Source organism: Aythya ferina (assembly GCF_964211825.1).
Source record: "Aythya ferina genome assembly, chromosome: 13".
Taxonomy (NCBI): domain Eukaryota; kingdom Metazoa; phylum Chordata; class Aves; order Anseriformes; family Anatidae; genus Aythya; species Aythya ferina.
The window spans coordinates 965,257-972,066 of record NC_140311.1 but is presented as its reverse complement, the minus strand read 5'-3'; the positions used below and the strand labels follow the sequence as shown (position 1 = coordinate 972,066).

The 6,810-nt window shown below is 51.7% G+C and overlaps 1 long non-coding RNA gene across 1 annotated transcript; it reads left to right on the top strand.

Annotated features, from left to right (window-relative positions):
• Positions 1-1,822: 1,822 nt before the first annotated feature.
• Positions 1,823-4,973, top strand: LOC311444161. The gene is made up of 2 exons (XR_014697671.1): positions 1,823-1,907; positions 3,577-4,973. It is a non-coding gene; the product is annotated as an uncharacterized lncRNA (long non-coding RNA).
• Positions 4,974-6,810: the final 1,837 nt, after the last annotated feature.

Here is a 6,810-nt window from a genome sequence, read left to right as displayed (position 1 = left end):
GGCAGTTAGAGTCAGGAACATCATTTCTGTAATCCAGATGGCTAATAAATGTGGATAGCTTTCCTAAAACCTTGACAAAATACAATCACTGCTGGTTGCAGAGCTTCCTATAAGAGAAACCAGTTTGGGTGCAGACTCTGATCTTGCTGAAAAAGCCCCAGGGCTGAGTGGAGATGCTGTGATGAGAACTTTCAGTGGTTGTCTCCTCCTCCTACATCCTCTCCCCTTGCTGGGGCTTTTATCCCGGAGCTCCCAGGGCATCAGCCGGGTGCCTCAGGTGCAAGGCTCAGCCTCGCGGTGCCCCAGCAGCTGGGCTGCACAGGGTGAGCAGCAGGATGAGAGCCCACTCCGGGCTTTCATTGCAGGCTGACAGAGGAAACAAGCAGTTTTGAGGTTAAAAACATCCTTTTGCTTACTTCTCCATTTTGGCTTGTTTCCACACCTCAGGCTCCAAGCACTCTAAGCATACTGCCCCAGGAAGTTCACTCCTGATGCAGTTTCAGCCTGGGTTAGAGTACAACAGAGGTGGTGACCCTCACCTTTCAAACTCATTCACCATTTCTGAAAATTTGCTTTTTGTGTCCTGTTTAAGGCATGGTAGAGCAGGCTGACACATGGGGGCTCAGAACTCGGCCATGCCTTGAAAATCAAGGAGTGCACATCAGTAAATATCACCCATTCCCTTTGCCAAATGTGGCTCACGGGGTAGGGGCCATCTTGCAAAAGCCAGGTCACTGGGGAGTGCTCCAAACCACACCTCAGGAGCCCTGGGGCATTTCTGAGAGCTCGTTCCGCCTCGGATGGGAGGGAGTTGGAAAAATAACAGGTAGTCTAGTCTTTTGCCCAGCCTCTGAAATGAACAAAAACTGAGCCCATTTTATGCATAAAGCCGTGTGGTTCAGGAATTTCATTTTAATTACCCCCTGCACTCATTGGTGTGAACTGATGCTAGGCTGCCCCTGGAGATTTCGTGCTATATTTGATGCAAGGGGACACAACAGCTCTGTGGTGCCTGCAGAGCTCACTGCTGCAGGAAGCTCGGGCGTGCAGCTTTCCAGGTACTGATCCAAACTGCTCCAAACTCATCCCACTCCACTTCTCCCACTGATGTGTCTCTCAGCAGCCTTGCTTCTCTACTCAGATCTGGATACAAGCATCTCCCAGTGCCCAGCAGCATTTTTTTTTTTCCCTTGGCTTTCAGGCTGGTAGTTTTGGAGATTTTTAAAGAGGTCAGCGATGCTTTTTTCACCCCAAATAAATTTAAAAAAAAAAAGGCTGAGAGAAGCAACAGGGTGTGGGGACACCTCTTCCATCTCCAGGTAAGAAAGTGTCCAGGTGCACGATGGATGAGCATTCACGCACAAGGCTCTCCCCCACTCTCCCCTGTTCATCCTCACACCAGCCCTAGGAGATTTACTGGGCACCTTACGCTAGCTGAATTTTCCTTCATTTAATTGGGTGGAAAGTATAACAGAGATGAGTCCGTAACAAGGAGCACTTTCCAATTTTTACTCAAAGTATAGACAAAGTTCTTGTATTTTCACACTTAAAGCACGGTCTCGTCTCCAGCCTTAGCTCACCAAGCCCTAGTGAGCCAAAGGAATGCTCTCTGGTAGCTTTGTAGGCCAAACAGTTATTTTGTTAGAGGAAACACTTAAAACTAAAACTTTGCAGAATTTCCCCTGAGGTTATGGTGTTTGTTTAGGCTTCTTCAACCAAGGAATCTCAATCACTAGGAACTGCAAACCTCCCACACACATTCATGCCTCTCACATCCCAGGCACAGGCCGGTTTAGGAGTTTGTAGAGCAAACAACAGCAGCAGAAGAGCTGCTCCCTCCATATATCACCAGCACGGAGGCAGAGCCAGGGAAACCCACACTGGCCAGCCTGGGAGGCAGAGAGGAGGCGAGGAAGAGGAGCGGGCTCCGAGCTGCCCAAGGATCAGCAGGGGGAGAGGCGGGGAGGGGACGTGGGACGTGGGTCGGGGTTACCCGCGGGTGAGGGGTCCGGGGGGGCAGGGGTTGGGTGAGAGTGCAGAAGGGCAGGGGGGGGACGTCTTCCACTGACAAATGCAAAACATTAACTCTGACCTCGTCCTTCTTCCCTCTAAAAATAACACATTATCAGGGCAACGGCGGCTGCAGGGGACCGCGATTTATCGCTCCAGAGGCAGGGCTGAGGATGTGCATCTGAGGGTGGCAGAGGTCAAGTTGGGATTGCCTGTAAGCTGTGAGGGAGATTTTGGAGACAGAGAGACCCAGGGATGCTATTTGGTGAATGGAGATTGATCTCCAGATATTTAGATATCCAGAGATTGGCCTGGAGAAGGCGGCAGTGATTTTAAATAGAGCAATGGTTGTGCCAGTGCGATTTGAACTTGTGCATGTTTAATGATAATCAAATGTTGTGTGAGGTCCTCAGCCAGCACATGCTGGAGGTGCTCCTTCAGGCTCCGGGGAGGGACAGCAGTTTGCACCAGCTGCTCGTTGGGCTCACCCCTCTGTGTGCTGCCAGTGTCCGCAGAGCCCTGCCCGCACTGCTGGGGCTGGAAGCAGGTCGGAGCTCGGAAAGCAATCAATTGCCAGTTAATGGAGTTACGGTAAAGATGTTATCCAAAACCACCGTGGCTGCCTAATTATTCACAACATCCCTCTGGAGATCCTCCTTTTGGCAAACTGCGATTCTGCCGCTTTATTCTCATAATAATAGAAGTTGCAGGGCTTTAAGTGAGAGGGCACAAATTGCCACGCGGCCGCTGACAATGTGGCAGCTATGGAGCATTGGATTACATGGCAATTTCCATGCAATATCCAGGTTATTACGTAGTAAGTGCCATGTCATTACTGGCTAAATGAATGATTATCACCCCTGCTTGACACATCCACCTGACAAATTCCACCTCCTTTTTGGTCTATGGGATAGCTGTGGGGAAAATGGTGTCTCCAGGAAAGCAGCGTGCAAGAATATTTGGGACTTTTTTTTCTGACCCTGGATTTACCATGGTCCCACCTGGGCTGCACAGGGATGCAGTACCAGGGCAGGGAAAGCAGGTTCTGTGTCTGCGTGTGCTTCAGGCACAAATCGGTGGTGGGAGACCGAAGAATTCTTTCCAAACACCCATGCCAGTGAAAGCAGCTTGAATGTTCCCAAAAAGGGAGCTCGAAAGCTCAAGTGCAGCTGGAGGAACCATTTAAAACTTTGGAGCTATTCCTGCAAAAAAATTATTTGCAGTCTTCTCCCAGCTTTATCGTTTCTGTCTTGAATATTACAAAGCAAGTACACCCAGCTCTTCTGCACATGCCCTGTCAAATAGCTCTTCCTGATGACTGGCAGTTGCTTACTTTATGTAATCTAAGGCCACTTAGAACTGCCACAGATCTGATCCACATTTTTTTGACATCTTTAAATGAGCTTGCGTTAGGCTTGATCAGATCTCATGGGTTTAGGGAGCAGACACACATTTGTGCAGGACATGAATTCAGCTGTTCGTGTAGCTCAGGTCTTGGGAATGCCCTGGATTTTTCTATAGGTAGGTCTGTGGAAATCTATATCTAATTTATGCATCTTTCCACAGAAAGATCAAGACCAGGCTTATGTTGTGCAAGATACCTGCAGCACGAGTATCGCAGGAAGGGATGCTCAGCCGCAGCAGTCAGCACCACTTCCCCAACGCAGAGTTCTGCACAGGAGGATAAAGAGCAAAACAACAAACACACAGGCTCAGGGGAGGGCAGGAGCACAGTGAAAAATGTTTCTTATCCTTCCTCCAACAAAGTATTGAAATGGTCTTAGGGGCAGCCCAGAGCCCAGCTGCCTCCACCCAGAAGAGTGATGCTGCAGAGCGCCGTGAGCAGGAGGCAAGGCGTGAGGCAGGAGGCTACGCTGGGCAGCAGGAGCCCCAGGAGCCCTGCTTCTGTCTTTCCTGGCACTCTGCACTGCTCAGACAACTCCTTTTAAGCAGAGCCCAGGTCCCTGGGTGTTGGATTAGTTGTGCTGATTCCTTTTCACGGCACTGTACTGTCACGGGGACTCGGACTGAAGTCTTGGGGCTGAAGCCCCAGATCTGCCCCCCGCCCTGCTGACACGCTTCCTTCCCCTGACCTCCCCGTGCTGAGAACTGACCATCCACATTAAATCGTGCCAATATTTCTCTAATATCTCTTCCCCAGGCAGAGTTCAGAGATGAAAAGAGCTCTCTCTTTGATATTTCAAACACCCCATGTGCACAGAGTGCTGCTTTTCACACATGGATCACAGGCCTAGGAGGTTTTTTAGCAGGATGCCTGGATCTCCACCATTTGTCCACTGTTCAGCCACTTACATGCAAATCTGCTCTTACATGATCCTGCAAAACAAAGCTGCAGAGGCTCCAGGAAGGTTCCCGCACAACCAGAGGTACCAGCTTCAGCACTAGAGTCATTCCTGGGCAATTAGCTTCGTGTTTTTCCTCTCCACCATCATGCAATCATTGTCAGCCTCTTGACATGCAGACAATTATACTTCAGTGATTTTAAGGGTGATCACAGTCCACGAGGACAAGCAATGTCCCGGGCTGCATGGAGGGCCCAGCACAGCTCATTGCTGGCGGGGGGCGCACGGGTGGCACCGCGCACCCAGGGGACCGGGGGTGCTCTGCAGGGAGCTGCTGCTGTTCCAAGGAGCACCCAGCCCAGGACGCCTTCTGTAGTCCCCATAAATGCAACTGCTCCTAATTTCAGGGCTACGGATGGTCCTTTCTGGAAGCAGCCCAGGGCAGGGACTGATGCCATCAGCTCCCCCCGGTCACCAGAAGCCACATGCTCTTTGTAATTTCGAACCCTGTTTGGGAAGATGTTGCTGCAGCTGCTCGGAGGAGAACTAGGCTTCCTCAGGCAGCACTGACATTTAGCATCAGATTCCCCCTCCCGTTCCTCTGTGTGAATTTCCTTGATCGCCTTTCAAAGCGAGAAATAAATGGTGCATTAGAGAGAAGGAGAGAGAGAGATGAGCTTTATTAGTTGTTTATGGAAGAAATTAAAATTGTTCATTAGTAACCACAGCACCAACAGTGGCCGTCTCCTGCCACCCTCCTGGGGCCAGGCAGACCCCGACGTGCCCCCGGGGGATGCTCCCCTCCCGTTTGTTTGGGCTGGCACCTGCTGGTCCCTCCCTGCCCTTCTGCAGGCGGGCACCTGGGGGACAGCAGGGAAATGTCACCGCTCCAGCGCCACCGGGAAGCCTTGCTCTCCTTCCCAAAGCCTGAGTCACCGGCGTGCTGGGGGTGGTTTCGGTGCTGAGCCCTGCACGGAGCCATCCCACATGGCTCGGACATGACCCTGTGTCCCCGTGTCCCCATGTCCCCGTGTCCCCAGGCCGGGGAAGGGCAGCCCAGCCGCTGGCACATGGGGCCAGCAGGAGGCAGGGGGCCGGGAGGACTTCAAAGGCTCTGTATCTCTTCACGCAGCTGCCATAAAAAACAATCCAGGTTTCCGCTCTGGAGTCCCAAGTTGCCCTCACAAGGGACATCTCTCAGGGCAAACGGATAAATCTTTCATCTCCTCGGTCTGGGTTTTATTAAATGCCTCGCACGTATATGTAAAATGCAGAATGCTGATAAATACCGGCGAGTCACAGGGAGAGGCAGATAGAGATTAACTCACTGTATTAACCAAAAGTCTATTCTTTCGATTAAGATGGAGAGTGCTGAGATGTGCAGATACCAGGAGGCTCTTCCAGATGGCACAGCAGGGCTGTGCTCAAGGTGGCCTTGGGGGCAGCACCCGCCTCCTCCCCACACCCCAGTGGCCTCCCGGATTGGTGCCGCAGGAGCTCTGCAAAGCTCAGGGTCTTGGGAAGATCCCTGCCGTGCTGCTGGGTGCGAGTCCTGCCCAAGGTGGGTGCCCCTGGGCAGCCCCTGCGATCCAGGAGGATGGGGCTGGGGGGTGCACAGCATCCATGCAGGCGGGGCTTCGGCAAGAGCCCTGCTTCCCATTGCTCCCAGGAAACCTGTAGGGATATGACTAGGAATAGAAGAGGGATTTGGGTGAAAATTGGCTCTCCACACACAAAAACCAGGCACACTTACCTAGAATGCCCTGTGAGGGAGGACCCAGGCACTCCAGACACTGGTGGGCAGCAGACAGGGGGTGGTGGCTAACGTGGCCCTGTCGGGGGGGTCCCCAGCACTGCTCCCCTGGGGGCACCACCAGCCCCGGGTCCCTAGGGTGTTGTGCACACCCTCAGGACCCTGCTGCCGACAACCACTGGGGCCAGCCACTCACGGTCATTGCAAACATACAAAGCAGTCACCCCGAGATACGAGATGAAGTGAAAATAAGAGCAAGACGGCTAAGAATGAACTTAAAATGCCCTTTGGGGTAACCAAGCGCTCGGGGCTTTCCTAATCAGTAACCTATCTGTTCCCTTAACCTCTGCAGTTGCAACAAACACTTCTAAACAGACAGATTTTCCATTAAGCCGGGGAGAAATGGCAAGCTGCCTTAATGAATGTCAAAGTTAATACCACGTTTGTTATAGACTGAGACTGCAATGTGATGGTTTTATAAACCCATTCCTTCATTACCGTTATCAATATTATTCTTCGGTGATTCCCGTCTGCGAGCCAGATTCATCTCCAGGCAGATAGCCTTTGTCTGTGGCTACCTTACATGGGAGCTGGCTGCTGGAGGCTCTGTAAGCCATCCTGTACCAGTGCATTTTGAAAACAGTAAAAAGGGGAATAAAATAAAACAAATAAGGCAGGTTGAGCGCATAAAGTGTATGTCTGAGTGAGTGCTTAGTGCGAAGCATCAATGAAACGGCTGGGACC